The 15731-nt window shown below is 51.1% G+C and overlaps 1 long non-coding RNA gene across 1 annotated transcript; it reads right to left on the reverse strand.

Annotated features, from left to right (window-relative positions):
- Nucleotides 1-5679: 5679 nt before the first annotated feature.
- LOC129145622 (uncharacterized) lies at nt 5680-13426 on the reverse strand. Its single transcript, XR_008551426.1, has 4 exons — nt 13386-13426; nt 12422-12762; nt 11146-11206; nt 5680-5745 (listed from the first exon to the last, which is right to left on the reverse strand). It is a non-coding gene; the product is annotated as an uncharacterized LOC129145622 (long non-coding RNA).
- Between the last annotated feature and the right edge of the window lie 2305 nt (nt 13427-15731).

The raw sequence follows: 15731 nt of genomic DNA on the forward strand, positions 1-15731 counted from the left end.
AAGCAACTTTGCCCAGGGAGCAAAGTCCACTCCAGGAGAGTGTCTGTGTTGTGGTGGGTAATCTACCTAAGCCAGAGTTTGTGGCCCGGTCTGTTGGGGAGTATGTGTCTGCCTGCGTATGTGAATATACCTGTTGAGGTATATGTCCAAGTGGTGAGGGGTGCATCTATCAGACTGTGTTGGACCTGCCTCTAAGTGCTTTTGTCAGTGTCTGCACAGAGCTGTCCAGGCTTGATCTGTGGCATGTCTATGGGTCAGTGAAGTGTTGAGTTGTAGAGTCTCAGTGTGGAGGCTGTTGGGCCCATGGTCCTTCGGTAGCTTTCTCTTTGACTCCAGGAGATAGTGACTGGTGACAATCAAGTTGGGTCCTGGACTCAAAGGATCTCTCACCTTATGATCCCTGGTCTATCAATGTCAGCCATCACCAAAGAGGAGCCAGCCTGGAGGCAACACCCCCCACCACACACAAACAGCGCCCACTGTTTTCACTAGGGCCCTGTTGCCTGTCACACACCATACGCCCAAGACCTAGGACCTTACGGCTTTTGAAGTTTCTGCTGAAAAATATTAATGACTTCAAGCATGAGGATTACTCACATGAAGAATCACAAGTAATGATGCTTAATTATATGTCTACAAAATGTAATATGATTCCAACTGCAAAGCTGCTCAATTCATAAGGTTATATACAAATCATATGTAAGCGGGGTTGGGGGTGGCTGGATTTATCTGTGTTTGATATCACGGGAGATATAGCCTCCAGGAGTAAGAAGACCCTGGAAGACCTAAGTTGGCCCTGGCAGGGGCCAGAATGCCTGGTCCCCAATACTACCTTTGATCACTCACAGGGAGGTGCCCTTGTACAGCGATGGGGTCACCTTGGCACACTGAGTCAGACCCTGACACACAGACTGGAAAGGTATAGCCGTGTATGTGCATCTGGCCTCTGATTGCCTGCTGTGTGCATCTCTGAATGGGTTTACACTCACACACAGGGAGCAACTGCAGTGTGTGTAGAATTGTGTATAAGGGACTATGTCTTATGCCCAGATGGTTATGAGCTTTTTTTCTGTGTGTGTGTATGTGTGTGCCCATGTGCATGCCCAAACAGATAACTAGCCTGAGTATGAGGGTGTTTGGGGGTGTGTGTGAGCTTGGGGGGTGTGTGGGTGGCCCCCAGTCCCAGCATCCCTCACAATCATTATCTCAGCAGGAGCAGCACTTGCCCTGCGGCCCACCCTCACCGTTTCAAGCAGCTGCTGCTTTTCCCCAAATTAACCCCTATGCTCCAGCTTCTCATTTTCCTGCCAGGGGGCCACAGGCAGGCTGGGGGTGGGTCTCCAGAGGATAGTGCCCCCACAGGCAAGCTAATCTTCTACAAACCCCTGCCCCTGCCCCTTGTCCATGGGGTACCTCTGCTTTCCTGAGTCCCATGGCTATGGACAATAGGGGTTGTGCAACCCTGTGTCTGTGTTTGAGGTGGGGTGTAGGTTGGGTCTCTAATGTGAATGGGTCAGAAGCACTGTCCCTGTGACAGCACCCTGGATGCCTGGAAGGGATAGTGCCTCTCTCTTGGTCCCAGCATAGGGGTCCCGAGTCCCTCTGGCAGCAGGAAAACCGGAAGAACCTGGATTACAGGTGCCAGGGACATCACTGTGACCAACTGGAGAAGTCTTGGGCTGGCTTGAGGGGCATCCAGGGAGGCTCAACCTAGGCAGAGGGTGTACAGCCCTCTCCACCTACCTACAGGCCCAAATCCAGGTGAGGAAGACCCAGGATCTCAGCATAAGTGCTGAGGAGAGGGGAAAGCAGAGATGCAGGGGAAAAAGAGAAAGGAGAAGGTGGGAGAGAGCTCACCCCAGAGACTCTTGTTCTGAATGCTGTCTGCTACCCTCCTGAGACAGGAGAGGAAGCAATGCCTTTTGGATAGTCCAAAAGAGGCCCAGGGAAGGTGAAGACAAAGGCGCCCAGGCACAGGGGAGGTGGATAGACAACCATCTCCAGACTGAGCTCCTGTGGCTGGTGGGAGGATTATATATTGACAGAGAGCTGCAGATATGCCAGGTGGGCACAGGGACATCAGTCACCAGCACCATGGCTCTAACTCAAGACAGTCAAGTGCCACCCTGTGCCCCTGGCATGCAATCCTGAGCAAGGCTGAGGCCAGCACTCTGGAGCAGGCAGGCTGCTGGGAGAGGCAGAGAAGTAACGAGGCTGGGATGGGGGGCGTGGGTTCAGGATTGTGACTAGGCCCCTGTGACCTAGGGGCCTAGGGAATAGGAAAGGCTTCTTGGAGTAAGTGACATCTCAGTCCAGGCTGAATATAAATAACACCACAAATAATTCTTTGTAATAATAGTAACAAAGGATAGCAACGCTGAGCAACCTATAGCAGACTTGATGTTGATCTCATTTAATGTTTACAACTGCTGTGGGAGTTAGGTACTAGAATTCCCATTTTATAGATGAAGAAACTGAGGCTCCAAAGGGGAAGTACTTCGTCCAAGAACATACAGTGAATAAGTGACAAGCGCCAGCAGGGGCAGTCCTCCCTCTGACCCTGGAGGCCAGTGGTGGGCAAGATACAGTGGACTGGGAGGGGCAAGCTCTGTCCTCAGCCAGTGTTTACAGACCCTGATATCTACCTGGTCCTGTTTTCATTTGCTTTTTGGTTGAGAAGGGAAAAGGCCCACGTTTTTATGACACCAGCTTGTGATTCTATTTTCTGTTTAAATTCTGGGTGAGGGAAAAATAAGAGACATCAGAGAAACCTTCAGAATCTCATTTCAAGAGTCTGAGCTGCAGATAAATGAGCCTCCTGCAGAAACGCTACATCAAAGCGAATTTTCTCAGCTGTATTTTCTTTCTTTTAATAGGGCCATTTACTACATTAATATTCCAGGAAGTCATTTTAATTTCGTGTTTATCATCCATTGGGAAAGTTAAACAGGATCAATATGTAACCGGTGGCAAATTTGGGGATCTTGGGGGAGAAAGGGAGTGTTTGGAGGTTTCGGTGATTCCACAACCGGGAGTCCTTAGGAGGGGTGGGGGAGGGGAAGCGCGGGGGAAGTGTAAGGTGGTAATTGTCTGAGCTGGCATTGGAGGGACAATTAGTGAGCAGCTACTGGTGTGAGGCATTGCTCATGCCTTCTGTTTTTCAATCCTGACAACATGTGAAGTATACCTACTTCTTATACCCATCCTCACATATGGGGAAACTGAGGCTCAAAAAATCAGTCACATGTCCAAGGTCTATAAGAAAAATCTGATTCACCGATTGCTTGATTCATTCCTTCAATAAATATGTAGCAAGTATCTGTGATATGGCCGGCATTCACCTAGCAGCTGGAAGCTTAGGTGAAAGTTAATTTACCAAAAGCCCAATGCTTCATGTCAAATCCACTGAATGTCTCTTGGGGTCTCTTCTGGGGAAACAGGTGGGCCCCTTCCCTTGTTTTAGTCAGGTGGGGAGACAGGCTTTCATCAAATAATCACACAAGTCAACTTGCCCCTGTGGTAGAGGCTCAAGGTTGGAATTGGGGGCTTCATCTAGAATCACAAATCAGAAAGCCTTCCTGGGGTTGGTGATGCACCAACTGAGGGAAGGGTGGGAGGCAGACAGGGAACAGAGGATAGCAGAGCAGTGCAGCAGGGAGTAGGGCCAGCTCCAGGCAACAAGAAAAGGGAGCACCAAAGTGGAGCTGCTGAGGTGGACTGCAGATGTGATGGGAGTTCCCGAGCCAGGTAAAACCTTGGGGAACCCAAGAAGGTCATGAGGCAGGTTTATGCCCTGGGGCAAGTTGTACACATGTAGGGTCCTCTATCTTGGGCAGTGAAAGAGCTGGAAGTAGTGGGTCTTGAATAAAGCCCAGTGAGGGTGTCTCAGGGGACTTGGGAGGTGGGCAGGGCGGTTGAAGCTGGATCTTAAAAAGAGGGAATGGATCTTCAGGGAATTGAGAGATGGAGCAAGCAAAACCTTTGGAATCATCTGTGAATCCCTGTTTCTCTTACTCCCCACATTTGATCCATCAGCTCATCCTGTTGGCTTTAACTTCACAACACACCCAGAATCAGACCTCTCATCACTGCCGCCAGCACTACTTCCCTGAATTAAGCCACCATTACTTGTACCTGGATTATTGCAATAGCCTCCTAACTCTTCTCTCTGCTTCTGCCCTTGACCCTCTATAGTCTGTTCTCAACACCACAGAACAATACCTAAAACATATATCAGACCGTACCTAAAACCCTCTGGTGGATTCTTGTCTCATTCAGATAAAAGTGAGTCCTTACAGAGGCCAGCAACCCCCTCCACAATCGCACTCACCCCACCTTTGTGGCTCCAGTGCCTACCTCTCTCTCTTTGCTAATGCAACTATTCAGGTTCCTGTGCCATATGTGACATACCTGGTATGGTCCCACCTCAAAGCCTTTCCACTTCACCCTTGCTGTTCCCTCTCCCTGGAATGTTCTTCCCCTAGTTCAGTGCTTATTCACTTCTACTCCCTTGAGCCTTTCCTCCAAGTCACTCACTGGTGGGGGATGGGGGGAAGGGAGGCCTTAACCACCCTATTTCAACTGCAGTTGTCTTGTCCCCCCCACCCCTGCTGTCAGCATTCCCTCCCCTTTCCTGCTTGGTTTTGTTCTACTGCATTTCTTACTTCTAACAGGTCTTGGTTTACTTATTTATCTTGTTTGTGGCCACCCTCAGTAAATATAAGGTCTACCAGGCAGAGATTTTGTCTATTTTGTTCTCCATGGTACCCCTGGTGCCTAGAATAGTGGCCACATGTCATGGGGCCTGGTCGGCCAGATAAAAAGGGACACCTCTCCACTTGGGTGGCCAGGACCAATGCTCCAAAGGGAATACTATATGTTTCTGTGCAGAGTTGCTTTTGATTTTTAAAATTTTGTTGATTCCTGGCAATATGCCTTCATGGTGACCTATGGTTGGCCCTATATTGGGGCGGGGCAGCGAGGCTTAGGGAGGCAGCGAAGGGCTTGGTAGACCTGAGCATCCTTCAGCTCTCAAAGGACAGGCACTGGTGCCAGGCTCCCTGGGCTGAAATATTGGGGCCTCCTCTTACCACCTACAGGCCCTGGGGTGCTTCTCTTCTCTCTGTGCCTCAGTATCCTCATCTACAGAATGGGAACATCATCTATGCACGCATGCAGCTCAGGCTGTGGGCAGGCGCTCAGTAATGTTCGCTGTTGTTACTCCTGGAGCCACTCTCACTGCCCGATTGGACCTCTGGGCCACTCCCTTCCCAGGGGTGTCCAGCCCATTTCCACAGGGGACCTCAGGTCAGCCCAAGGCTCTGCCTCCAAAAGGCAGTGGCCAGGCTTCTCCAGTCCCATTTGTTTAAGTGGAATTTAATTTCTCCCTAAGCTGAGAGTCTTCTGCCCCCTCCTGCCCTCTCTCTTGCTCTCATCAGCGGGAAAATGAGCTCCAGGAGCTTTCCCCCTGGTCCAGAAATCCAAGGTGAAGAATTTCATTAACAATCAAGAGGACATAATCAACATTCTAATAATTCCAAATCCGCGCTCCCCTTTTGCAACCCCCTAAAGTGCCCCCCACCCCCCCAAACTCCACCCTGTTCCAAGCTCTCTGAGACACATTCACCTTGACAAAGAAATCTCATTTCCTCTCCAACCAAATACACTTTGCTATTTAATTCCACACCTTACCTTCTGCCCTGATGAGGAGGGCTGTACTCGGGACTTCCCCAACATCTCCTGCTTCTGAAACAGACATGAATGGAACGATGTTGTTGTGAGGGACTTGCTTCTTTCTCTTTCTTTAAAAGATTTATTTATTTAGACAAACAAGAATTGGGGTACAGGCCAGAGTTGTGGGGGGGGTGAGAGGATTCGCCAGAGACAGTGGGGAACAGAACAGGCGGATTGACTGAAATACACTGCTGAGGGGAGCAGAAGGTGAGACAGCAGAGGTCTGCTGTGCCATGTGGGTTGCTCCCTGGCCGGGGATTGAACTCATGCTGCAGTGGCTGCAGATAGTTTCATAGGTTGCATCTTAACCTCTTGCACCACCAGGAAGGCGCCCCCCAGGACTTGCTTCTCTTATCCTGGAAGGTCCCAGCTGACTCATGTGCCCCTAGGGACTCAGGATCCCATCACCCATGACTGGAGAACCTATGGAGTGATGGGACGAGGGGGTGCACTGAGGATCTCTTCTCCTGTACTGTGGAGGTTCTAGATTTCATAAATGGCCTTTTCAAGTTTAATTGCATTTAAGAATGCAAGGGGCCCACCCCAAGCCCCTACACTCACCTCCATACACTCATAGGAAGATTAATCTTTCAAAGCCTCAGTTTCCTTATCTGTAAAATGGGGATGGTAGCAGTAATGTACCTTTCAAGGTCACTGGGGGAATGGAATGAAATGATGCCTAGCACAGCGCCAGGATGGTGTGGGCACACATAAATCATGGCCACCATCACTGCTTCTAGGGTAGTGGTAATAGCACATTTGGCACTTGAATCCTACAACATGGAATTCACCAGAGTCCCTCTCACTTCACTCATTCCCTCATCTGCTTGTAATACATGGAATTCTTGATACAGTGACATGTGGGAGAGGAATGTTACACAGGCATTTATAGTGCAGAGCAGTCAGAGCTGGGACCTGCAGAGTTCTGGGGGCTACAGGAATCCAAAAATGGTGTCTGGCAGTGGTCAGAGGCTCTGGCAGGAGCTGAGACCTGAGGAATGAGGAGGGGTTTGCCTGGAGATGGTGAGCTAGGTGCCCTAAGGGGGAACTGTCACATGAAGGCCTGGAAGTGAGAACAGTGGCCCCTGGAGAGAAGAGATCCTTACGGGTTTGTGGTGAGGGGCCACCAGGAGTGAGGCCAGTGGTACAGCAGGCTTGGGAGCCAAAGGAGGAGTTTGACTGTTATCCTAGGACAGCCTGGGGGCACTGAAGGTCACTGAGGAGAGCAGTACTCTGCATTTGCTATAGAAACCTCTGCCTGGCAGCATAGTGGGAAATGGATGGGACAGGGGCAGGGTGGACATCAGGAGGCCTGTGAGGAAGTGAATGGGGCCTAGGATGGTGAAAGCTGTGGAGATGGAGAAAAGTGGACAAGTGCATTCCAGAGGGCCTGATGACAGGGTCTGGGAAACAGTGGCTGGTGGAGTCTGACTTGAGCACCCCCACCCCAGAGGGGCCTGGAAGAGGCACAGAGTTGAGGGGAGAATGGGAAACCCTGCATATCTGGGCTCCAGGTAGGGGCTTCATGTGGCTGTGGTCTCTGTCTGGGAAAATGCCTGAGAGTGACTTGGGTTGCTGGAAAGAGCATGTGGGGAGGAGCTCTGGACTATTACCCTGACCTGGCCCAGCTCAGCAGGCTCCATGCAGTGGGGGCCACGAGGATTGCAGGTATAACAGCGTTGGGGCAAGAAGTTTAATTCTCTGATCTCTGAATCCTCCTGAAATCCCATTCTAGCCTTGAGTGGCTCTTGGGCACACTTCCCCACACTGGCCCCAAGGCAGAGCCAGTTGTACCCCACTTGTGCTTTCTACACACACACACACACGCACCCCCTACCCTCCAGTCTCCCACCCTGATTCTAGAATGTTCCAGGTTCCAGGATGTCAGGGACCTTGAGAATCTGGAGGAGTAGGGGGAGGAAATGAAGGTGGTGGGAGGGGAGGAAGGGAAAGATTCTCCCAGTTCCAGTCTCCACAGCTCAGGGGCAGATTAACCTGCTGTGGGAGAGGGGAGAGGGGGTAGAAAGGCAACATTGTGCTCCCAGGGACTGAGAGCTCACCCTGAACTTCAGCAGGGCATCAAGACTCCTTCTAGCTTCTTCCTGGGCCACAAGGCTCAGGGTGCCTCCCTACCCCACCTCTGTCCTTCCCCCTGAGGGAATCTGCAGCAGACCTGGCTGCACGCACACGAGAGTGCATACATGTGTGCGTATGCGTGTGTGTAGAAGGGGAGTGTCTGGGGAAAGAGAATAAAGTACTGTTTTCCTTTCTAAGGGGTACTGGAGGGGGCTGTTCCCACGCCCCCACATGGGGGAGGTGAGACATATGGTCCTGGCCTCCCGCCCTCACCCCTCTGGCCCCCAACACTTCCTCTATATGGCAGCCTCTCTGGCCTCAAATCTTTCTACAGCTCTTCAGTTCCTCACAGTCAAGTCCAAATTCTCCATCCCACACTGCACCAGGGCCTCTGCCCACCCTCCAGCCTCTGCATTTATAGCCCTCGCCTTTGGGCCTCTTCCCACTGCTGTTTTCTCCACTACTCCAGCCCCACGCCTTTCCCTTCTTCCTTATTCTTTAGGACTCAGAAACTCTAGAGGAAATTTTTTTGGACCACTGCTCTGAACTAGAAAAATTTCCTCCTCTGTGTGCCCTGGGTACCACTGTCCTTGGGACCCACCTCCCCTCCATCCCAGCTCTGATTGTAACTGCCCAGTCTTTTTCCTTGCGAGGCTGCAAGCTCTGTGAGAATAGGAGCTTGCTTTTCTTGAATTTTCAGTGTCTGGCACCTTGCCGGATTTTAGTGGAAGAAAAACCCACGAACTACCAAAATGGTATTCTCTTCCAGGCTAGGTGCTAGTTAGCAAACCCAAGACAAATCTCCTATTTTTGAGGTCCAGACAGTGGAAGGGACTTTCCCAAGGTCACAGAGAGGAAGAGTGTGAATTAGTTCTAATTCCAGGGCTCTTACCCTCCCACCAGGGAGGCAGCTGGCAGGAGGTGTGCAGGGGCATGGAGGGGAAGAGGGCACCCATGTGCTGTGCTAGACTGGCCTGGACTCCTCTCCTGTTGCCCCATAGTGAGGGGACACAGCTCCCTGGAGAAGAGCCCCACTCAGGACTGGGAGCTGGGGGTGCTGTGTAGTTGAACAGGCCAGGCCCGGGATTGGGGATTTACATCATCTCAAACCTCTACAGAAGCTGAGAGTGGGCACCCAGGGGGCAAAGCAGGCCCTGGGGACGCAATCACAAGCTAATAGCCTCCCAGCCTGAGATGCAATTAGGGGCAAATTCCCAGTGGACCTGGAAGCAGCAGGAAGGGTAGGTGGTTGTTTGGAGTTGGGGGTGGGGACCCACCTCTGCAGTGCCTCAGGCTCAGAGGGGCCCGGTGAGAGTAGAGTGGGGTCAGGAGACCCTAAAATAGAAGAAAGAGTAGGGACTTGGGTGGGTAGTGAGGCGGAGAGGAGCCTTGTATGTAAAATGCAATCGTGGTCAATTAATGGGGGGTGTTTCCCCTGGACCCCAGATACAAGTGAAAGAGTCAAACTAAGTAACTTAGCTCCCAGGCCTTTCTGCACGCTGGTTTCTTTCCCAACAATAATAAGAAAAAGATTTTTTTCTATAAGAACAATAATAAGAATTCCCTAGGAAGAATAACAGAAACCCTCTCAGAGGGTATCGTGAGCTATGTGATAAAGAGCATGTAGCGTGCTTAGCTCAGAACCATCATTTACCAAGTGCTCAGTAAATCATCATATTGATGGTGAAGATTTAGGGAACGTGATATCGCCTGCCAGACATACTAACTTTGGAATCATGAAGACCTGGGTTCAAATCCCAGCTCTTGCACTCACCAGCCCCATAACTATAGAAAAGACAAAGCCTGCCTCTGTCATCTGTAAACCATTAATAACTGTATGGCTGGCCCTAGAACAACAAAGGGGCTAGGGCCGCCCTCTCGCCAATTGGGGGAAAATCCTCCAGTGACTTAGAACTGCCCCTCGGACTCTGAACCCAGGGATTCACCCAGTGGCCATCATTGAATCCCTGAATGTAGAACTGGCAGATAGAAAAAAGTCCACATGTAAATGGACCCTGGCAACAAACACATGATGCTCGGTGTGTCAACTGTACTGCCTCAGCTGGAGTGAGAGGAAATGCAGAAGAGGGTGTGAACTCCCTGGGGTGCAGGTTCTCCCTAAACAGTTATTTCCGGGGGGATGGAATCAGTCACTCCTGAGCCCAGATTACAACCCCAAGTCTTCTGCCCCTGCAACCACAAGGCAGCTTTCTCTGATCCCAAGGCTGACCTCAGGGTCTCCAGCAGGGGCTATACCTGCCAGTCTGTTCCAGACAAAGGTCTGCAGAACTGACCTCTGCTGGAATCTTGAGAGGGTTTGGAGGGCTAGTTTTGTTTAGAAACTGCCACCAGATACCCTGGAGCTGTGAGGCACTGAGAACCTGCTTGACAAGTTGAATCCTTCCAGAACTGCAGCCTCAGGCAGGCACCGCCTGCCTGCTCAGCTCAAAAGGGAGGGAGAGAAGGGGAAGGGAGGGAGAGAGGTGAGGGCATGGAGGAGAGGCTCATCCTCACTGGCCTTAGGGAGCACTTTATGCTGTCTAGTGAAATCCTCACAACAGCCCCACAGGGGAAGGACAGGTATTTCTATTTTACAAGTGGGGAAACTGAGTAAGAGGGCTGCCTGCCTGCCTGCCCTACAGCTGCCAAATTAGTGTCAACCCCAGATTCAGACTCAGGATTATCCCAAGCCCAGGCTTTGAACTTCTGAACTTCAGGGGGAAGATTGCTACCAGCTTATGTCCTGCACACCCCAGCAGGACCCCTTCCCCTCCATTCTGGAGGGGTGGCAGTATTAACAAACCCTCACAACTCAAATCCTGGTGGTTGATGTCAGGTTCATGTCAGCAAGCTGAAGTGGAAACTGGTGTCCAAACCACAAGGTCATTGCCAGGAGCATGTGGACATGCCCCAAGGGCATGGGGTGCCCCTCCCCCACCCCCACTTCATTCCAGCTCAGTGGTCCTCCTCACCTGCCTGCCTGGCCAGGGAATGAGTCCAGGTGCTTTGAGACAAAGAGGAAGCACAGCTCTGAACCTGCTGAGGTGGTTGCTTTGAGTAAATATAAATGTGGATTTCCTGGGCCCTGGATGACTCAGCACAATCTGGCCCCAGGTTTTCCTCTCCTGTGTTGGTGGAGAAGGTGGGAATCCAGGGCACCCAACTCTCTGGAAGTATTTTCAATCAAAGGGTCTCCCCCATCTCCAACATAGGCTTTGGAAGGGGAAGCCACACTGTATCCCCAGGACCCAGCTGAGGCTGGAGATACAGCCTGATGTCTCAGCAAAAGGATGGGCCACCGTGGGCCAGGGCTCAAGTGCCAATCCTGCTACTTACCAGCTGTGTGGCCTGAGTTCAAGTTTTCTTGTCTGTAAAATGGGTACGATCGTATCCACCTCTGCAAAGATTAATAAAGAGTATTTTCGAGGAAAGCACAGGCATTCTGCAGATGTTGTTTCCTTCCCGCTCCAGTCCCCAAGCCTCTCTGGCAACTGCAGTCCACCATCAGCAGCAGAACCCACTGTCCCATCTTTAAAATGCAATGCACAGTGCAGGGAGGAGGGGGTTGGTCACTGCTTCAGTGCAGAGCTCTAACTTTCATGCTATAGGATAGGAATGACGATGTCCCTGGTGTTAAGACACTGACACCTGAGAGGAGCAGGGTGGCAAGGCCTTAGAAAGCAGATTTGACCCCACTCTCTTATTTTAAAAAGGGGAGAGCAGAAAAGGGGAGCTGCCAGCCCAAGGTCACTCAGAGTTGGGTAATGGAAGAGTCAGGCTTGAATCCAGTTTGCTGGTGATTTTGCTTCTTAGTGTGAGAAGAGACAGGTCCTGGGGGGCGAGAGGGGCAGCCAATAATGGCAGGGGCCTTGACAAGGAGGTAGTGCTACTCTTGGCCACTTTCCTGCTCCAGGAGCAGTGCCTGGCACATAGAAGACACTCAGTAAGTGTTTATTGAATAAATGGGTGAAGAATGAGTGAATGCGCTGGCAGGAAGACAAAGGTACCCTTCCAAAACGCATTTCTGTGAGACTATGTTCACTCTGACAAGGCCTCTTCAGGGCCTCCGCAGGGCTTTGCCTGCGGAGTCCATACTTTGCCTCCTCCAGATGGCAGTTATGGAAGGAGGTGGAGAGAGATTCTGTGGGGACAAGGGCTGGAACTGCAGCCAGTGGGATGGAGGTTAGACAGTGGGTAAGCGTTGTGAAGGAGGCAGGGAGGCTGGTGTGATTTCTTCTGCCTGACCATTGTGAGGGAGGAAAGCTCTGTGTTTGGGCAGGAAGAGGATTTTGTGAGGTTGGAGGGGGGGACCCGGAGTCATACTTGCTCAGAGTCTGGGACACCTGGGGGGGCTCTGCAGGCAAAGGCCACCTCTGCTCCTCAGAGGCTGACCAAGCACAGCTCTGGCTGCTCAGGCTCCTGTTGCCATGGAGATATGAAAGCCTTCAGAGCTGTGGAAGCACTGGGCATGGCCTGCCCTCTGCATGGTTTGAAGCCCAGGGTGGGTGGCAGGGGCGCAGCTGGGACAACAGAGGAGTTTGGGAGGATATTTCCAGGCCCAACACCCCTGACATAGGTGACTTGGCAGCCGCTGACTTTAGGGACCACAAACCTGGGTCTGAATTCCAAAGATGAACTGGACTTCTCTGAGCTGTAAGGTGGATTGACCATACTCTTCTTAGAGGTGTTGATCTTTTCACTCGGGCTGGTATGTGAAAAGCCAGGGCTGGGGCACAGTCGCATTAACTATTATTTCTATAATTGGGGTTAGAACTGGGATGCCAGGAGTCAGCCCCCAAGGCAGCAGCTCCCTGCCCTCAGCCTGTTCTTGCTGGAGACTCTGTTGGGAGGCTAGAGAGAAGCCTGACTTGCTCTCCACAGACAGAGGCGATCGAGAGTAAGGAGTTATGTCATCCTTTGAACATGGGCCTGGAGGCTCTGCCGCAGGCACATCTGAAAAATAAATAATAACAACTTGAATAATTCACAGAATTCGTGTGAATAATTCACCATGGCCTCCCAAGCACCTGCCGATTAGTCACCACACACCCAGGCTCCGTTCTTGTCTGCCTCTGGCTCCCACCACTCTGGGGAGTGTGGCCTGGCTGCAGGTGCAGGAGGTGGAGGCCATGTATGGACACTGTGAGGGGCCCTCCCAAGGCTGCAGAATTCTAGGGGCCACTGGCTTGGCAGAATGTATGTCAGGGCAGCCTGGAGTCCCTGGAGGCTCCATGGTTTCTCTCTGGGCCCAATAGAGACCTGTGGGCTGAGGAATCCCAAGAGGGCTGTCATAGGGTTCCTGAGTGAGTGGGGTTCTGTAGCTGGCCATGGCTACTTGCTCTTTCTGGTCTGCATTTCAGAGACTTGGAAAGAGGAAAGCCCCGCCTTGTTATTTTTAGTAGCCGGTAACTAGTCCAATGTAGCCCCATTTTTACAGGGAGCCCAGGCTGCCCTGAAATACATTCTGCAAAGCCCACATAGACCTCTAGTTTCCCCAGAGAGGCATGATAAGGCAGGGGTTAAATGCTTCAGCTCAGGACTCAGATAAACCTCAGTGCACTCCCCCAGTTACTTACTGTGTGACTTGGCCAAATGGTTCCAATGTGCCAGGTCTCCATTTCCTTGTCTGTAAAATGGGGATTAAAAACACCTACTTCATAATGTTATTATTGCTCTGCAGATGAAATGATGTAATGACCATAAATTGCTTAGTGCAATGCCTGGCACATAGTAAGTGTTAAAAAACAGTAACCGTTATAGATACTCATTATCTTTCCAAAGATAGCATGTCAGGGACTTGGGGTAGGGAGAAACTGCTCAGATGTTGCAGATGTTCATATAAAACACAATCTAGGGCCTCCCTGGTGGTGCAAGGGGTTGGGATGCGGCCTACGAGGCTGTCCACAGCCTCTGCAGCACGAGTTCTATCTTCAGCCAGGGAGCTTCTCAAACAGCATAGCAGACCTCTCCTGACTCGCCCACTGCTCCCCTCAGCAGTGTATTTCAACCCATCTGCCTGTTCTGCTCCTCACTCTGTCTCTGGTGAATCCTCTCACCTTCCCCCCATACCTCTGGTCTATACCCCAGATCTTGTATGCATAGATAAATTAAAAAAAAAAAAAAAAACAAAACCGGGCCTCCCCGGTGGCGCAGCGGTTGAGCGCTGGGTTGCGAAGCTGCCCCGCAGCCTCTGCAGCGCCGGTTCGATCCCCGGCTGCTCCCCGGCTACTGGAGGAGGGTCCCACATGGCGCGCAGACCTCTCCTGCCGCCCGCTGCTCCCCTCAGCAGTGTGCTTCGGTCCTTCTGCCTGCTCTGCTCCCCGCTCTGGCTCTGGTGAATTCTCTCACCCTCCCGCGCTTCTGACTGTACCCAGTGCGTGTATAAATAAATAAATAAATAAATTAAAAAAAAAAAAAACAAACAAACAAAAAAAAAAAAAAAAAAAAAACCAACACAATCCACAGGCACAAGAGCTGGACATTAATGGTTGGCCAAGCCAAGGGGTCTGCATGGTAGGGATCCACTCAGAAAACTCCGTTTATTTCCTACTAAGCACTTGCTCCACTTTGCGAGTCTTTTCTTATTTACTTCTTGCTTCTGTGACTTCCCCACTGGAAGATCTCCAGGGCAGGGACTGTATCTGGCTTGTTCACCAGTATCTCCCCATTTCCTGCATAACTGCCTGGTACTAGCAGGTGCTCTGGAAATACTTATCAACTGAATCTGTGCAGGTGGAGAGGAAACTTCCCCTACCCCTCTGGGTTCTTCTTGGGCTCCTCAAACAATCAAATTAATATCAGAGAGATTAGTAGGAGAAAAGAATAAATCTAATTACATATGTGGGGAAAATCTACATATGGATTTGGATGTGGATCTGTAGGGTAAGGTAAAAGGTCGGCTTTTCTGCCCTCCTGCTATCAGGATAGATGATGGATCCTTTCGGTCCTGAATGCATGTCTGATGGCAGGTACCTGGAATAGGGTGTGGGCAGAGGTAGATGAGATTCGTCTGGGCTGAGACTGGGCTTTTTAGGGCGGCATCATGGGGACGCCAGCAGAAGCCGAAAGAGAAGCCAAAAGAAAAGCCGAAAGAGAAGCCAAGAGAGAAGCAAGAGAAGCAGTTGAGAGAAGGCCGGAGAGCCCACAGAGTGAAGACCTGCTGGGGGCTGGGAGGCCTGCCAGCCTCCCGGCCCCCCAGCACCCCTGCCTGCCATATGCCTGGTGAACCCCAATAAAAGACCTGCAAAACCCCACTGAGGACTCTCTGGGACTTCTCCTTTACCCAGTCTGCATGGGATCAGAAAACCTGCACTGTGTCTTCCTGACCCTTTACAGGACCCTAAAGCAATGGGAGTACATATCCTGAACTAAGGGATGAGCTATGAGGCTGGGGCATCAAGGACTGAGGAGGGGGTCTCATATGATGAGGGGTGACTCATGTGACAAAGGCCCGATGCTCTGTAGTTACATGTGTGTCCTGCTACATACTTAGGTATCTCTGACAGAAAGGTTGTTTTGGTAAAATTCCTAATTCTGGAATTTTATTCTAGTTAAGGGAACGGTAAAAGTTTCTTCTGAGTCTGCACGCCTCGGCTGGCTTTGAAATAATCCACATGCCAAAGTGACACATCTTGGGATGTGTCAGCCTGTTCTGATGTCCAGCCTGTTCTGGACATCTTGGGGAGGCATATTCTTCAAATGAATAGACTCATCAGTTGGGCAAGATTTTAGAAGGCATAAGATCATGAAGAGCTGCCGGGACAGAACCCTGATTGTGTAGATCAGGAGAGGTTCTGGGTGTAGTAGCTCGGTGTGTAGTTCAGAGGAGGAAGGTGGTTCTGAGGCTGCTTCTGCTAGACTGGCTGCTGCTGATGCTGCAAGAGGGGGGATGATGCCTATTTCCCCTTGTGCTCCACGCTTCC

This window comes from Talpa occidentalis, unplaced genomic scaffold (genome assembly GCF_014898055.3).
Source record: "Talpa occidentalis isolate TD23 unplaced genomic scaffold, MPIMG_talOcc4v2.1 talOcc4.13, whole genome shotgun sequence".
In the NCBI taxonomy this organism is placed as follows: domain Eukaryota; kingdom Metazoa; phylum Chordata; class Mammalia; order Eulipotyphla; family Talpidae; genus Talpa; species Talpa occidentalis.